We start from the raw sequence: 18,889 nt of genomic DNA on the forward strand, positions 1-18,889 counted from the left end.
CTGGGCAGGGGACCCCCATATCCCCCCAATCACCAGCTCCACCCCCACCCAGACCTGATGCCTCTGACCCAGGCGTCAGGCCTGGGCAGGGGACCTCCACACCCCTCCAATTGCCAGCTCCGCCCCCGCCAAGGCCTGATTCCTTGGCCAAAGGCGTCAACCTCCATCACCTTCTGATCTCCGGATCGGGCCCTTGCCCAGGCCTGACGCCTCTGCCAGAGGTGTCAGGCCTGGGCAGGGGACCCCCATCTTCCCCCAATCACCGGCTTCTGGGCGGCTTCTGGGGCCGGCCTGCAGCCCATGATGGTGGCTGCGCTGTTCTGGCCTGCCTGCAGTATGCAAATTAGCCGCCATCTTTCTTGGAAGTTAATTTGCATACCACGCTGATTAGCCAATGGGAGATGTAGCGAAGGTACGGTCAATTACCATGTTTGTTATTAGATAGGGTACTAGATAGGATACTATTATTAGATAGGATACTAGAGGCCCAGTGCACAAAAATTTGTGCAATGGTGGCGGGGAGGTGTCCCTCAGCCCACTTGTGCCCTCTCACAGTCTGGGACCCCTCGGGAGATAACCACCTGCTGGCTTAGGCCCACTCCCCAGGTGGCAGATGGCAGGCTGATCCCTGGGTGTCTGCCCCGCCTCCCCGGGTCACGCACAGGGCAGGGCTGATCAGGGGATTGGGGCACCGCCCTCGGTCCCGCACAGGGCAGGGCCGATTGGGGGGTTGGGGTGCTGCCCCAGGTCACACACGGGACACCTGGGTGGGCCGGTGGATCACTGCTGCCCCGCCCGGATGCCCCGGGTCTGGTCGCACACGGGACCGCCCCCCCAGGATCACAAATAGCAGGCCCCGATGGTGGCAGGGCAGGCGGGATGGTGCTGTCCCACTCTGCCTGCAGTATGCAAACTAGCCGTCATCTTTGTTGGCAGTTAATTTGCATATCATGCTGATTAGCCAATGGGAGGCGTAGTGAAGGTATGATCAATTACCATATTTGTGTATTATTAGATAGGATAGATAAGACTATCAGGTTTCTTCTTTTACATTAACTCCCCTCAGACACAAACTAAGGGAGTCTTAATTTTTTAATATCTGCATTATAATACAATTACACAACTAAAGCTGAGAGTTTTCATTTGTGTATTATTAAAATACTCCTTCCTTTGCCCCCAAAGCAGTTTCTGGCAATAGCTATGAGGGATCATGTCTTCCAATGGGCTGCAGACTCAGAGCGTGGACCTTGCCACATCAGCAGGGGAAATCTGGGCCCACGATCTGGACACTCCTCCCTCCTGCTGGACCCAGTGTGAATCACTGGCCCTCTCAATCTCCTGTCTATACTCACTGCTCTTGTCACTGTTTTCAGAGTTAGGCTCAACAGCTGTTTCACAACCATTCTTGGCATTTCTGTGAGAATCTGGCATTCCTTGAAACCTTGAGCTTGATAAAATTTTGTTCCCCTCATGTACATCACCAAATCCCTGTGCATCCCCAGAGAGGTGGAGAAGTGGCATGTGGCATGTTGAGGACTATGGTTTATATGTAGACACCCACAAAAAAATTGTCAGGATATTCTCCAGGCCTTGTGTCCACCACTATATATGTTTTGCAGTTTTATTGATATAGTAGAGGCCTGGTGCATGGATTTATACACCTGAAACCATCTCTCCCACATCCCCCAAGGGGTCCCAGATTGTGAGAGGGTGCAGGCCAGGCCAAGGGACCCCACCAGTGCACAATTAAGGTTGGGGAATGTCCGTGGGAGGGCTCCAAGGCGTGTCTGGCCTGTCTCGCCCAGTCCCAATCAGTTGGAACCCAGCAGCAAGCTAATCTACCAGTCAGAGCATCTACTCCCTGGTGGTCAATGTGCATCATAGCAACTTGTCAAATGGTCAAACGGTGGAACACTTAGCATATTAGGCTTTTATTATATAGGACAATTGACATACAGCACTATATAATTTTAAGATTGACTTACATTTATTGTGAAATGATTACCACATAAGTTTAGTTAACATCCATCATCTCATATAGCTACAAAAGAAAAGAAATGCCGTTTTCCTTGTGTTGAGCACTCTTAGGATCTATTCTCTTCACAACGTTCAAATCTACTATACAGCAGTGTCAGCTATAGTCATCATGTTGTACATTACATCCTAGTACTTACTTATTTTAAAACTACAAGTTTTTACCTTCAACCAATCCCTCTATATTGCCTCTGATAATCACTAATCTGATCTCTTTTTCTGTGAGTTTGGTGTTATTTATTTATTTATTTATTTTCTATTCCAATGTAAGTGAGATCATACAGTATTTATCTTTCTCTGTGTGACTTATTTCACTTAACACAATACCCTCAACGTCCATCCCTGTTGTCACAAATGGCAAGATTTCCTTCTTTTATGGCCAAATAATATTCCACCATTGTCTTTAACACCAAGTGTAGGTTATAATCTATATATATAAAAGCCTAATATGCAAATTGTCCCCTTGGAAGTTCAACCGGGAGACTGGGAGTTCAATCGCTTGCACTGACCACCAGGGGGTGGTGTGGAATGAAGGAAGGCCCTGGCCAGCAGCTGAATGCCCCTATTGGCCCTGATAGCCACCAGGCCTAGGGACCCTACCCATGCACAAATTTCATGCACTGGACTTCTAGTGGTCAATAAAAATGCAAATTAAACAAGTTACTATTTCATGTCTATCAAATTAACAGTCCCCCTCCACAACTACATTATTCAGAACTGGTTGGATAACATAAACACTCATTCAGAGCTGGTGATTTCTTTGGTCTGTTTGTCTCTCAGTTTCTATAACTAGCATTACCCTTTTTCAAGATGGAAATAATTATTTCTGGTCCTAAAAGATACTCTCTCATTGCAAACAATTCAGGCACTGCATAAAATGTTAAAAAGAAACTGAAATTCATGTATATCCCTTCAACCTAGAAAATAACACATTGATTTTGCAATTGCACAGAGCTGGTCTTAGCCCAGTCACTTACTTGGTACCTCATCTGATAAATGGGAATAATGATTGAAGGTGCTTACAGTGAGAGGATTTAAGATAATATTTGTAATTGCTAGCTGTGACCATTACTATTATTGATATACTTCAGTCTTTTTATGCATAAATACATATATGTCATGTGCATTTCTTATGTTCCCACAAAGTGGCTTTTGTGTGACAAAAAGATTATTTAGCAAATTTATTACTTTGATAAATAAATAAATAATTTACTAAGGTTCTAAATCTTTAAATCAAGTTCTTCCTGAAGTTTTGAGTTCAACTGACAAACTTTATGACTCTATTCAGAAGCAGAGGTTGCCTCTTTTGTTTTTCAAAAGCCTGTGCTCCTAGCGAGAGTTTGAAAGCAACAAAGAGAGAACTCCTGGAAGGGTTTGTATTATGGATTGAATGTTCATGGTCCCTAAATTCATATGCTGAAGCTCTAATCCCCAGTGTGGCTATATTTGGAGATGGGGACTTTAAGGAAGTAATTAAGCTTAAGTATGGTCATAGAGTGAGGCTGGTCCCAAAGGATTGGTGTCCTTATAAAAGAGTGAGACACTGGAGCTTGCACAGAGGAAAGGTCATGTGAAGGCACAGCAGGTAGGTCAGAGGTCAGCAGTAAGAGCAGGGATCCAAACACCACTAGATGGTTAACATCCCTAAAGATGGGCAGAATTTGGAGGGTTGACTTTTGGGTGCATACATTTGTCCAAACCTGAGGCTCGGGCTCCCCGCTGGGCAATGAAGCTGCATAGACACTGGTGGGTTTGTGAACTGAGATTTACCCAGTCCTAGAGTTGTCAGATTTAGCAAATGAAAGTACAAGAGCTGCAGGTAAATTGCAGTTTCAGATGATTTTGGAATATTTGCAACCTTCTTATACAAAAAAGTGGTCACTGCTTTCTGGAATTCAAATTAACTAGGCATCCTATATTTTATCTGGCCACCCTACCCAGTATGGGAGCAATGATCTGAAGGGCATGTTTGTAATGGTTAAGCCATACAAAATTGTTAGCTCGACAACTCCACTTCTAAGAATTTAGTCACAAAAAATCATTAGATAATAGATAAACACATACAGGTAAGCATATTATTACCATATTGCTTATAATGAGTGAGTACATAGTTAGGGTATTTTTCTTCAAATGTATACAGCCTTAAAATGTTATTTTTTAAATCTATATTTATTAATATGAAAAGATATCTAGGATTTAAAATTAAATTTAAAAAGCTAATAAAATAATTTTAAGTTTGATTTTATTTTTAACTAAATCTTTTATATGTGCAACTCACACACACACAAAAAATCTGGATAATTATACCAACATGTTGACAGGAGTCACCTCTGGATTGTGAGATTATTGGTGACTTTTACTTGGCTCCATATGCCTTCATGCATACATTATTTTAATAATCAAAACAAAACAATAATGCTATTACAATTTTGAAAGTAAAAGTACTAGTAACTCTCCAAAAAGAATTATGCAAAAGTATTTTTTGATATTTATGTAATCTTACAATCTGAAGCAGCGAGTCCATGTGTAGATAGACTCAGGACCTTCTTACCTAAAGTTGTGAATGTGTTCCTCCTCCTATTTTGGTGTTAATTTATCTAAGTTATGCCATCTTTCTCTTGCCTAAGCCACAGAAGAACCTGGATGTATATTTGCTATTTTTGTTTATTTTTGTTTTAGGGGGAGGTGTTTCTTCTTTTTCTTTTGGCTACCTTATATCTGTGTTATCTCTTCTTGTCATTACAGAGCACCAATATTCCTCCAGAGAAACCCTCTCCACACCCCATGCTCACTCCATGTGCTGTGGGTAAAACTACGTCCAATCTTGGCTCCAGGGATGTACATGTAACCCAGATATGTCCAATCAGGGCATACTATTCCCCTGGCCTAATAATCTGCCCAGATAAGAGGATGAGGTGGAATTCTGACTGATGGAAATCAGATCATGGATTTTTGGGGGGTCAAGAGAAGCACTCTTTCTATTGGACCAGAACCTGAGAGGCTATATGTCTGTAGTTGCTAGCCATCTTACCACCCTCTGAAGCCAACACAAACAGCAGAATTGCAATAATAGAGAGGGGGAAAGTTTACCTCCTGGATCACCCTGTACCTGAAGCCCAATTTTATTTCATTTTTGAAGAAGTTCATTATTTCCATGTAACTTAGCATGGACCTTAGATTTATCACGAATTCTCCAACAAAGGCTATAGTTAATTTAATTGATATGAGAATAAAATTAATTGGTTCTACTAGTACTAGGTAAAAACACTACTTATAGGTATGAGTAGAATTTTATAGGCGGAAACACCCTTATGAGTAGGGTTGGTAAGAATCCTGTATATACAAAACAAGTCCTGTATTTAATGATTTTGCCTTGATTTCTGTATTGGCTTTCTCAGGACATCCTAAATGTCCTATATTCAGCTTTTTTCAATAAATTCCAAAAACTCAGCAGTTAGAGCTATAGCTCAAATTAATCTGGGCATTTACTAAATTTGGTGGCTTTACTAAGCAGTCATTCAATTCCTACAACCTCCCATGCTTCACCTTGCTCTATAGATCTCTGCCAACTGAAACCCAAGTTTAGACAGTTATATGAGTTAATAAATTTCCCTTTTTTGATTAAGTTATTTTCAGCCTTATTTACTCTCTTATAACCAAAAGAAAGCTAACTGGACCCCATTAATTACAGGACCATCAACAACTAAGCTCTATCATCTATAATAATAATAAAAGAGTAATATGTTAATTAGACCAGATGTCTTCCAGACATCATTCCGGACATCTTTCCTGATGAAGCCGGGCTGAAGGGAAGCCAGCCTGGGTCCTGGGTGCCTGCAGATGGCAGGAGGAGGGAAGCCCAGGTCCCAGGTGCCAGAGGGAAGCTGGTGCAGCAGCCAGGGGAAGGAAGGCCTACCCTTGCACTAATTTTCATGCATCGGGCCTCTAGTCTAATTATAATAATAGCTACATTTTATTAATCACTTACTGTGTCTAAGACATTTTAAATACATTATCTTAGGCATAGGTCACCCATTCTTTTAAATAGACATTATTTTCTCTATTTCACAGATGAAGAATGTGAGGCTCCATGAGGTTAAATAATTCCCCCAAAATCACTTATCTAGATGGATGGAACCAGGATGTCAGACTCCAGTCTACACACTTCCACTGAACCATCTAGTCTAGACTTTGGATTCTGCACTCAGATCTCACACCACAGAAAGAATTCTTTTACTGGGCTTGGGGTCACTACCAGTTGAGCTAAAATAACCACCAGAAAATCTAACTTCCCACAATAGCTCTGATTTGAAGCCAAGTATATGAAAACTGCGTAAAAATAGCCTCAGTTTAAAGTAGGCAAAGGAAGTCACCTTATTACTACCATTTTCTCTAATTTCTAATCTTCTCTCATTTTGAGTGGGGGGAGGCAACCTAATTTTTGGAGGCCTTGCTTTGGCAAGGCTGAAAAAAAAAGATACAAAAGCAACTAGTTGGCTTACCTGAGTCATGTTGAATACCAATCAGCATCATTGCAATCTCAAAGCATTAAAGTCAACTCCATTGTTGAAGTTAATTGGATAACTGCAAATTTTCCACTTCATATGAACACTGCCTAAAACTGTGCAAGCTGGACATGAGCATATGCATGCAGACCTGAGACAAGGAAATCACTAGATTTCCAAGAAATAATTTGTTTCTTATCTATGTTATAAAAGGCCAGAGGCTGTAACACCGTAATGACCAAATGACTGGTTGCCAGGAGGTGCATTGATGGGTCTCGTGGCGTGGCAGGTCTGGGTCATGCAGTGCAGCAGGAGCCTGGGTCCCGCTGGCATGGCGGGGGTCTGGGTCTCACGTGAATTCACATGCTGGGCCTCTAGTAAATATATAAAAATCCCATATAATAAAAGCCTAATATGTTAACTGTCCGGTTGTCTGGTGTTCGGTCAGCTAGTGACCAGTCGACTGTTCAACCAGTCAAAGTGCAATATGCTAATGATATGCTAAGGCCACTCAATCACTCGCAATGATGTGCACAGACAACCAGGGAGCAGACACTCCGACTGGTAGGTTAGCTTGCTTCTGGGGTCCAGCCAATTGGAACTGAGCCTGATGGGCCGGACACGCCCTGGAGCCCTCCTGCATCCTTTCCGGCTGGCCAACCTCCTGCAACCCTCCCCAGCCAGCCCACCCCAATCGCCCTAATTGGGACTGGGCGAGATAGGGCTGGACATGCCCTGGAGCCCTCCCACAATCCCTCTCTAGCTTCGATCGTGCACCAGTGGTGTCCCTCGGCCTGGCCTGTGCCCTCTCACAATTCGGGACCCCTTGAGAAATGTCAGGGAGCTGGTTTCACCCGATCCCTTAGGCCACTCCCCTCAGGAGGGTGCCAGACGCAGGGATCATGCCTGGCAAGTGCTGCTTCGGACCCATGCACGGATTCATGCACCGGGCCTCTAGTATATAAATAAAATGATTCACGCACATTAACCTATAACATGACACTCCATGTGCAATTATCTTGTGTTAGTTATTTCTCACAGTAACCCAACATACCTCTCAAGAAATTCAGGTACAGCAGATGGAGGATTAGTTAGTTCTGCTCAAAGTCAGATGGTCAATAGCAAACACATACAACCAAGTTTCTCACTTTCCAGAAGTGACTGAGCCCCTGGTCATCATACACAGTTCATTGTGCTCTTGCCGTCCTCAGTCTCTGCTCTCCAGCAATAGCACCCACAATCATCATTTGCAACCTGGGGTGTCAGTGGCATAATGCTGCTACTTACCCTGAAAGACAGCAAAGGCAGGGACCAGGGGCTCCTATAGAAGCCTGGAGGGATAGAGGTTGGCAGGCTAAGCTTTTTGGTTTGTTTCTGAATAAATCTATTTGTCAAACATCTCCACTTGCCAATTTCCTGGCAGCCCTGAATATTTTATGGAGGAAGTTCCAGGAACAAAAGCGACGTTGTTCCTTACAGCCCCATCCCAGAGGGCTGGGGGAGAGCTGCAGCCTCTTAGAGAGGGTCAACAGGCGACCAGTATGGCTGAAGGGGATGGAATTTGTGACACTACACCCCCAAGGTCAATAAGATGATGACAAGCACCGCACCCCACCCCACCTCCACTCCATGCTTCCTAGTGCACATGCGTGCTTTTTACTGTTGAGAAATGGAGAGAACAGTTTCTGTAGCCTGGCCTAGCAATACCTCAAATACAAAGGTTCTTTGCAAATCTACCTCTGTACTTCAGGGCCCAACTCAGCCCGTCCACCCATGAGCTCCTAGCAGATGCTCAATAAGTGACTGTAACCTCTTCTACCTTGATTCCTGCAAGAGCCTTCTTCCACTAGTGGCACAGCAAGGTCAGTGCATTGAGAGAGGTCTGCCCCATCCAGGCAATAAAGGGGCACATTGTCCACAGAGAATTTAAAAACGAGAATAAAACTGCCTTTTTCACATGTTGCAGCAATTATAAACAATGTCAGTGATACAGTATTCCTCCAGACTACACTGAACCACTTCTCCCCGCTATGGCGATGCCAGCCACTGTTCCCACGGGGTCTCCACCCTCTCCTTCCCACTCCTAGTCTCACGTCAGCCAGAAGGATCACTTCAAAATGGGATCTGAGCATGAGAAGCCCGTGATTTAACACTCTTGCTTTCTCCCTCGGCCTTCAGAATGAATCCAACTTCTCACAGCTTCCGGCTCTTCCCAATCTGAGTCCAGCCAATTTTTCTAGCCTTCCCTGCATCCTTTCTCCCTCCTCATGTGTCCAAAATTTCTGGTTCATTGAACACATCAGCTTGTTTTCAGGCTTCCGTGCTTTTTTTTTGTTCAAGCCATTCCGTCTATTCAGAATTTTCCTTTTAGTAATCTTGTCTGGAAAACCTCCCTGACTGCCTCCAGCCCAGGAAGAATTCATCATTCTTTGTGCCTCACATGGAGCCCTGCTCCATGCCCCACTATCACTTACTGCATAGTCCACCCCCTCCACTTCCATTGACTACAGTTGACGCCTGTGCTCCCCTCAACGAAGCCCCATGCAGTGCCTGGCTACTGTGATTTTCTCCAACTCTGAGCTGAATGAAGGCTTTCCTAGGAGGTTGCTTGTAGAGGTATCCCATCTCAGCCAAGGGAATAAGTGAGCTAACACTTGAGACTTCAGAACCAACTCTGTCATAAAGGAGCCATGATAGCCATGTGGCCTTGAGCCAATCAAATGATCTCTGAGGACCTCAATGATTTTTTTTCATTTATAAAACGAGAAAGTGAAGCTGAATGGTGGAGCAGACCCCTTTCAACTCCCATGGCTGGGAGGTTTTCCACAGAGAGACTAGCCCAGGCTGAGCCAGAACCTTCTGTCCTAAGTCGGGGCTTCTAGGAAAGAGGCTCAGAGCGCCTCAGCCTCAGCCTCAGCGCTCCACCACATCAGAGGACAGGTCAACAGTGCCCGCTTGGCTGCTGGAGGCCCAGCCTCATGGGTGACAGGGCAGTTAAGGAAGTGACTGTGAAGGGCTCTTGGACCCTTTGAAAACCATTCTATCTGATGACATCCAACCAGAATGCTAAAATTTCACCATGCCAGTCATTCTGGGCCATGGAAAACTACACCACTGCATCCTTTGCTTTGGGGAAAAGAGCTTGTCATTCCCATCCTCCTCTTCCCTCCTTCCAATCCTCCCACCTGGCAGAAAAGCCACACAGGGATCGGGGGCAGCCTTCCTAGCAGGTGTTTCTCCAGAAAGTCATTGGGAGTGGGACATCAAAAGTCATCAAGGAAGGACATTGATTGATCCTCTGCACTAACCCAGCACAGCAACTAACAAGCCACGGTGGGCAGGCCCTGGGAGAAGGGAAGAATGCTATTGCTGCAGGAATCTGCTGGGTGGTGGTTCTATCTTAGTCAGGGGGCTGCTAAATGGGTACATAAAGGGAAGTCCGGGGTATCAGTATTTGACCTCTTCCCTCCTGGTGCAGCATGCAGCTCTGCTGCCTGCATTGCCTGAGGCAAAACCCCGCCTCCTCCAGTCCCTCCTCCCAGCACCCCAGGGAGAGAATCTGCAGGATTCTGACAGGAGCGCCTGCAGTCTCTGGGAGCCTCTCCAGGACTGGCCTGTGCAGAGGACAAGGTTTGAACAAGGAGAGGAAGAGTGAAGGGAAACAGTCCTTGGTTTGAATCAGGAGAGAGTTTGAGCCAATCGCTGGCTGCTGGTGGAGAATGGTAGAGGGTGCATGCGGTGACCTGGTTAGATTTTTCTTTGCCTAGTTAAGCTCAAATCCATTCCAGATGTCCCGGCTGGGGACGCAGCACTGCAAGGGCCTCCAGCGCTCAGAGCCACCTCACAGGATGGACGCAGGTGGGCTTTCAGACTACTTGGGGCAGGGCGGCAGGGCAGGGGGTTGCAGGGGAGAGAAGTTTAGGTGGTGAATGAGAGAAATTATTCGGGATGGGAGGTGACAGTTGAGGATACTGAACTTGGCCCTGGGCAGTTGCTGTTGGAGATAACCCTCCTTGCTCCTGCAATGGCTGTGCTTTCTGCAGCAGGCAGCGGTGAGGCGCTAGGTCTGGGGCTGCAGATCAGACCGCTGCCATGGGTGCCGTGCACTGTCCTGGTGCTCAGGCCTCCTGTCCTCAGGTGCCATTATCTAGCTGCGAAGTGGGGTGGCGTTTTGGAGAAAAACCAGACTGTGCTTTGCACAAGCGGCTCCCTGCAGTAGAAGGGATGTGGCTGAGAATGAAAAGGAAGGGCCTCCTGTGTGGCAGCACTAGGAGAGGCAGCTGATGGGAGCTAAGGTGATTTCATTCTGGAAGGTCTTCAGGGGGTAGGAGATGCTCTTTTCCAAAAGGCCTGGCAGGACTGGCCTGGGCTGGCAGAGAACAGCTGCTGCTGACTGAGGGAGAAGCTGTGCAACCTTGGGCAACTCCATCAACCTCTCTGGGCCCAAGGCAAGCATGTCTGCTCTACTGACCTTAGTGGATTGTTATGATGTTCAACCGTGAAAGAGATTTGTAAAATGTGAAGTGCAAGCTCTTTTATCATCATCCTCAGAATTTCTTAGACTAGTGGTCCCCAGCTCTGGCTGCACACTGAAATCGCTTGGGAGCTTTTATAAAAAATGCTACACCTGGACCCCACCCTAGGTCAATTATTCAAATCGGGAGAGGAGTAAGATAAGACAGCAGAGGGGGTAGAAAGTGGTTCTTAAAAAGAAAAAATACTTGTTGGTGATTCTGATGCCCTGGGAAGGCTCAGACCTACTGCCCAGACTCCCCAAGCTTCCTGAAGATAAATCACTGGGAGCACATCTTTAAAAAGCAGCTTCTTGGCTTTTCTCAGATCCAGTGAATCGGAATTTCCCGGAGGCCCGGCAACCTGAAAACAGCATGGACATGTCATTCAGGGGCAAGTCCGTCAGTGCTCCCCTTCCCTGCAGGATGAGTAGTGATGCCCAGCAATGCTCTTGGCAGCAGGGCAGAGCAGCAGCTCAGGGGAGGGGGCCTCCTTAGATGATGTGTGCAGACGTGTGCTTCTGGAATAAGGTGGCACTAGATGGCCACATCCAATCTCACTCCTGCTCCCCTGGGGACAGTCCAATTATAAAATGACAAATTTCCCAGCCAAAGAGTCTGAGAGCCTTAAGATAAAAAAGAAACCATGATGAGTGTCCTATAAGTAACAGCACAGGTTACCAGTGTTTTATTGATTAGCCCATGGATTGTCCAGGCTTTCCTGCTTCACACTCTCTTTGCTGACTCTGTCCTATTCATAAGATTATATAAACACACACACACACACACACACACACACTCACACACACTCACTCTCTCACAAACACACAATCACACAGCACATACACTCACACACACACTCACACTCACACACACACTCACACTCTCACAAACATCAAACTCATAATCACACACACCACTCACACTCACACACACACACTCACACTCACACACACATTCACACTCACACTCATACACATACACACTCACACTCTCACAAACATCACACTCACAATCTCACACACCAGTCACACTCGCACACACATTCACACTCACACTCATACACACACACACATTCACACTCACACTGATACTCACACTCACACTCACACATACAACTCACACTCACACACACATTCACACTCACACTCACACACACAACTCACACTCACACACAGAGACCGCAACCTCATTAAACACACAAATGGGGGGATGAAGAGGATTAAAGGAGCCAGATACCAGGCAAGTGTGTTACTTGGAAACATCGCAAGTGTAGAAGTGAAGAAGGCAGATATGTTAGGACCGAAAGGGGCCCTGAAGGTTATGTTCGACTTAGTTCTCTCCTCTCATAAGGGCAGCGTTAGCACAGCAGCTCAGAGCTAGGGTTCCAGAACCAGAGGCCTGGGTTGAATCCCACCACCTCCTCACTGGCTGCATGATTGGGGCAAGCAGCTCCTGTGAAATGGAAACACCATCGGGGCTGCAGGAAGATTAAGAGAGTTAGTAGATGCAGAGGTCCCAGCAGTGTGCCTGGCACGTGTATGCCGAGAGGTGATGGCTGCTCTCAGTTGCTGTAGCTCCTGTTATTTTATGGTAGGCGAGGAAGCTGAAGTCTAGAAAGTGATTCGTTCAATTTGTTCGTATTTTTTGACTCTCATAGGAATACAACCTAAGGAAATAGTCATACATGTGAACAAGTATCCATGCTAACAATGGTCATGGCAGTATCACTTAGTTTTAGAAGAATAAACTGAATGTCCAATAAGGGGACTAGGTTACCAAACTAATGGTGCATCTATAGTAGTGATGGCAAACCTATGACACGCATGTCAGAGGTGACACGAGAACTAATTTTTTTGGTTGATTTTTCTTTGTTAAATGGTATTTAAATATATAAAATAAATATCTAAAATGAAAGTCTTTGTTTTACTATGGTTGCAAATATCAAAAAATTTCTATATGTGACACGGCCCCAGAGTTAAGTTAGGGTTTTTCAAAATGCTGACATGCCGAGCTCAAAAGGTTCGCCATCACTGATCTATAGGATGGTTATGTAATAAGTAAATGCTTGAGAAAGTTAGAGACATAATATAAAGTTTTTAAAATAAAATCCAATATGATCTCTCTAGGGATGTAGATACATAGCAACCTATGAATTAGAGCAATTATACCTTTGTAAGCAGAATTTAGTTTCTAAATAAAGTTTCTAAAATAAAATCCAATATGATCTCTCTAGGGATGTAGATACAGAGCTAATCCAGAAGAAAAACCCAATACAATGCAAACACTGAATGTCTCTGGTTGTGAGGTCATGGGGACTTTCACTGCTTTTCCTTATACTTTTCTGAAGTGTCCTAACTCTTTAAAGTCAGAAAATAAAATGTTTATTTCAGGCAATTGGCTCAAGGTGTGGCAGTGCCTCAGCAGCCCAGAGGGCTCTCCATCCCTCCCAGGGCCTGCTGCCTCAGCAGCCTGCGCTGCCAGGAGGAAGGGACGCTGAATGGGTGAGGGGGGTGACCGAACACCAAAAAGCACTGGGACCTGGTACAGCCGGGCAGGACTGGGACGCGGCTCAGAGGGGATCCTGGCCTGGGCCTGCAGAGCCAGATACTTTCTATCCAGCTGAGCCTTTTCGGTCCAGGGCCACTGCGGGTCACAAGGGGCCATTAATTCAATGCCTGCCCCCTGTGTGGCCCGGGGAGAGGAGTCACTGCTCTTTTCCAGAAATGGGCAGAGCCAGCTTCTACTCTATCTGAGGATACAAACAAATTGTACCAACTTTCTTACCCTTTGTCTGTTAACAGACTCCATTGCAGTGGGGAGCCAGAGCCCCAGGGAATACTGGTTAGCACCCCTACCGATCTGCATTCTCCTGCTGCTTTAAGATAGAAATGCCTTTCCTTTCTGTGCCCAACATTTTTCCAATCATGAGGCCAAGGTGCTGACACAACTGAAACCAAGGAATGTTTATTTTGCAACTTTAAAGTAAGAAGAGATCTGGAATCACTTAATAACTAAGATGGACCTCATCAAAGAAAAATAGGCAGGCAGGAGGGAGGGAAAGTAAGAGCAAAGCAATGTGTTACATAAAAACTTTACATCTCTTTCAAAACGGCGCTATAAACTGCTCAGTATATTTTTTAAGTGTTAAGTTCTGGTCTTTGTCTAAAAAATAAGAGGCTGGAGAAGATGAGCTCTGAAATTCAGTGATTCTGTGTAAAGTTGGAATTTTAGTAACTTCAGCTTCCTTTTTAAAAAATCATTCTGGCTCTAGCCAGTGTGGCTCAGCAGCTAGAGTATCAGGTCACAGACCGAAGGGTTACAGATTCAATTCCTGGTCAAGGGCATATACCTGGGTTGTAAGTTCAATGCCCGGCCCCAGTAGGATACGTGCAAGAACCAACCAATCTATGTGTCTCTTTCATATCGATATTTCTCTCTCTCTCTTCCTCCATTCCTTCCTTCCAGTCTCTCTAAAATCAAAGGAAAAGAAATATCCTCAGGTAAGGATTAACAACAACAAAAAGATCACTCTGGCGGCAAAAGCCAAGTAATCAAGTGTGCCAAGTCATCAAGGGACCCAGCTGTACATTTAATGAATAAGCTGAGCATCCATAGACTTATTTGAACAGAAATTCAAAAGTTGTCTGACCCAACCATCTCACTGTACAGATGAAGACAATGAGCCAGAGAAGAACACTAAAGCTCACATTGCTGCATGCCAGGCAGGCAACTTGCTCAGGGTCATACAGCAGGTGAGCGATGGACCCAGAATTAGATGCTATTCCCACTTTCCCCATAGTCCACCTGCTCTAACTTTTAGTGGATTTAATGATGAAAGAAGCAACCATATATCAGAAACTCCTCCTCAGCCCAAGATGTCCAGAAAAGGATCAGGTACCAAGGCAACAGCAGGTCAAGAATAGCTACGTCCTCTCTCCTTTCATCTCTGAGCACAGTAGGGAAGCCCTGGAAGAAAGAACTGAGTCCTGGGCCAGCTGGTGGAGGAGCAGACAAGAGCATCAGACCTTCCTGCGGGGAGCAGACAGCCCACAGATGCAGAGCTGGTGGCTGGCGGCCACCCGTTCGCCGGGAAAGCCACACATCCCGCCTGTGAATCCCGCTCCTTGCTCTCTCCCCGCCCTGCAGGCAGGAACAGAGTGACATCTCATTATATGGCATCACACACGTAGGAGGTCATCCTCATAAAGGAAATACCTGAACACCAAAGTTTGCCTGTTTCTCATGTTAATCACTTTAGGTAGAAATCCTTATTTGCATCACACACCTCTCTGCCTTCTGCATCAGGCAGAGAGCATAGCTGAGCACATGCCGGTTCCCGCGAGGCCCATGCTCTCCAGGCCATCGCCTAAGTCTGTCCCTGGGGAGCCGTGACTGTGCCTCCGCAGGCTGCCAGCCCTCACTCTGCTCTCACTGTCTGTCTCTAACAGCCACACCTGCCTCCACCCAGTTAACAGTCCACTGTGACTCCGTGAAATGGCATCACCCAGGAAGGCCTTCACGAGCAGGCTCTGGCACGGGGTCCACAGTCACCAGATGTGGCAGGCCGGGTGCAGCTGCCCTAAATATGGCGCCCTTCCGCCTGATTTTCTAACCTGCAGTAGAAATGCGCACAGAGGGAAGTGTTTCCCACCGACAGGAAAACAACTGTGGACTCATGAAATGACAGATGGCCTGGCCTCAGTGGGCGCGGGGCTAGAGATAGCCCACACCCCATTGAAGGGGCAGCTGCGCTCAGCTCCTGCTGGCTGATGCTGTAAAGTCAAAATGCAAGAACAACGAGGCCAGACCTATAGCTTTTCAAGAAAAAATAAAAATACGGCACTGCATGTGAAATATTCCAACATTTATTGTATGTATTCCCGGCTTTAGTGAAACGTAATTGTCATACTCAGTATTTATAATGTTGTGTCACATTGGGCCGGGAGTCAGTGACCCCAGCCCTGGTGTCAGGAGCAGCCGGCACAGTGTTAGGCTACGTGCTCTGTGGCTGCTACTTGGAATTCTGCAGGCATGTGAAAGTATGAATCAGAGGTTGCAGATGCAGATAAAATAAAACAAAACAAAGAAAGAAGCACACTTCCAGATGGGAGAGGGTGACCACCAGGAGCGGAGTCTGGCCGGTGAGTGAGGGCCTGGCTCTCATTCGCACTTGCTGAGCGCAGAGAGCAGTCCTGTGTGGCACACACGCTGTGTGTCCAGCACACCTCCTCCCAGCCGTGTCAGCTGCCTCCACAGCGCTGGGGAGCGCCTGTCTGACTTACGGCTCAGCTACCATGGCTTCTGGAAACCTGGCTCTCCCTGTGATTTATAACAGAGATCTGTAACACAGCAGTGACTTCTCTTTTTCTACCAGGACAACAAAGGCCAGGGAAGAGCCTCGAAGCTGATTCTGTTCCCCGGGCATCAGAAGCCAGCGTGCGTGGGTAAGATGCTAACTTTCTGTATTCTTTCCTTCCTCTCTAAAACACAGAAGTCTGAGTAATCCCTGCATTCCCAGTTTCCAACTATGACAGTGCCCCGCAGCCCCGCCAGGACACTTAACAGAAAGAGTAAAGGCCTGAAAGGTTAGAGGCCCTCACTCAGTGAGGTTGGGAGCTGAGGGCATGCAGCCTAGGCCAGAACCCGGGCCCAGCCTCTCTTTGCACAGGGCAGGTACCTTTGGTGCTCTTTAGAGTCTAGACCAGTAGTCGGCAAACTGCGGCTTGCGAGCCACATGCAGCTCTTTGGCCCCTTGAGTGTGGCTCTTCCACAAAATACCATATACGGGCGTGCATGTACAGTGCGATTGAAACTTCGTGGCCCATGCGCAGAAGTCGGTTTTCGGCCTGGGCGAGTCTATTTTGAAGAAGTGGCGTTAGAAGAAGTGGGGGGTGTCCCTGGGTTGGGCGATGGGAGATGCGGCTCAGGCGGGTTGTAGGATGTGCAGTGCCGGGGAGGCACGAGGGGGAGGCATGCAAGATTCATGCACGAGGTGAGTGAGCCAGTCAGTCAGCAGTCTCATTGTGCAGTGGTTAGTGCTAGTCACATCCGCAAAGCGCGCGCAGGTGACAAAAGTACCTACTTGAAGCATAAAGTTACCAGTATTTTTCCAACCAGCTGCAAATCCTACAGGTATTTTTGTCATCAATTTAAGAATTGTAATTATTTTGTGTTGGTGGCTTCATTATTATTATAAAATGAGGACGTTTTTAGCAAAGGCCAGCTTAGGAGTACCCTAATTAAGTTAATAACAATGTACCTACCAATATAGTTTAACTTTAAAAAATTTGGCTCTCAAAAGAAATTTCAATCGTTGTACTGTTGATATTTGGCTCTGTTGACTAATGAGTTTGCCGACCACTGATCTAGACTGAGGGACAGTTATTAATCCTTCCTCCAACATCCAGCAGCTGGTTATCTGATTAAGGATTCCTCTAGCCAGGCCTACTGCCTCTGTGCCCAGGAAAGTCAGGGAGAAGAGATGAAATACAAAAGCACTGAATACCATTTCCTTGGGCAGCGCGAGTGAGGAGTTTGGTTGGGTAGGAAATGGATAAAGTTGGCTTTAAAAAATGGTTAAATAATCCCTAGGTTTCTGTTTTCTATGAAAAATTATTCTGACTTCAGAGTCAGAAAACAGTCTTAGACTCAGCCTTGCCCTGTCGCCTGTGTGAGGGGAGGCTAGCATCCCACTTCCAGGCCTCAGATTCTGCTTCCATGAGGGAGGCATTTACGGCTCCTTCCAGCTCCCATACTCTGTCCCTCCGTGGCCTCAGCACTGTCATTCCCAATGCTCTGGTGCTCCTGGGAAGGGGCAACTGAATCTCTCATTCTATTTTGGTTGAAAACTGAATCTCTCATTCTATTTTGGTTTTAAAAAAGATCTATATATATAAAAACCTAAGCAACCATTATGACCAAATGACCAGTTGACCAGTTGCTATGATGCACACTGATCACCAGGGAGCAGATGCTCAATGCAAGGAGCTGCCCCCTAGTGGTCAGTGCGTTCCCACAACCAACCTCCCGTGGCCCCTCCCCGCAGCCAGCCAGCCCCCATTGGCCCCTGGTGCTAAACCATTCATAGAGACCTGCTTCAGGGTCGGGGTCTTGTACATAGCAGAGCAGCTCCCTCACAGATCTATTGAAAGTCAGCCCTCGACACAAGGGTTTGTCTCACTCCCATCCTCTCCCTTCCCCTGGGGCTGCCTGCCTGCCATGGTAGCAGCTCAGCGGTGAGGGAAGGAGGAGGAGGGGAAGCAGGGAACCGCGCAGTGGTGGGTGGGGTGCCGATGATGGCAATGGTGTCTGATGTCCATTCCTTCCACGCCTGGCCCGACAACCATCGCCTCTCCCAACCCCACCGGGGCCTTTGGGCCTAGGCTGGGATGGGGAACCAGGAGTGGGTGGCAGCGAATGCGGCCCCTTTCCCAGGGGGGCCGAGGGCCGGATCCCTCCTTGGGGTGGGGCCAACCTCCCATGGTCGGTGTCCCCCTCCCTCCTTCCCACCCCCCGTGCACGAATTTGTGCTCCAGGCCTCTAGTTACCAGTATATCATTCTATCCTTACAAGATATATTCAGATTGCATTTCTACATATCACATCACGTGGTAAGTGAAATTATTTAAAGAGATGCTGCTTGAATCCTTAGGCAAAGAGGCTTCTGGTAAAACAGCTAGCTATCTTGAGTTGATTTTTTATGTCATGTTTCCTTTCAATGTGTGTTTGAGAGAACAAAGCTGAAGTTGCAGGGACCCTGCCTTTCTCTGAGAGTGCAGGTGGCCCAGCCCCACCCCAGTGGCTATTCAGAGTCTGGAGTGTCCCCCACCCCCCACC

The 18,889-nt window shown here is 46.6% G+C and overlaps 1 protein-coding gene across 3 annotated transcripts in view; it reads right to left on the minus strand.

Moving 5' to 3' along the window:
• Window positions 1-18,889, minus strand: part of KCNA6 (potassium voltage-gated channel subfamily A member 6) — a 35,574-nt gene that overhangs the window by 5,969 nt on the left and 10,716 nt on the right. Inside the window, exon 2 of one of the 3 annotated variants that reach the window (XM_015572303.1) lies at window positions 7,594-7,827. The exons of the other annotated variants lie outside the window; for them this stretch is intronic. The gene's annotated coding sequence lies outside the window, so the exon portion shown is untranslated. The remainder of the gene's footprint in view (window positions 1-7,593; window positions 7,828-18,889) is intronic. 3 annotated transcript variants of the gene reach the window in all.

This window comes from Myotis davidii, unplaced genomic scaffold, assembly GCF_000327345.1.
Source record: "Myotis davidii unplaced genomic scaffold, ASM32734v1 scaffold1373, whole genome shotgun sequence".
NCBI classification, from domain to species: Eukaryota; Metazoa; Chordata; class Mammalia; order Chiroptera; family Vespertilionidae; genus Myotis; species Myotis davidii.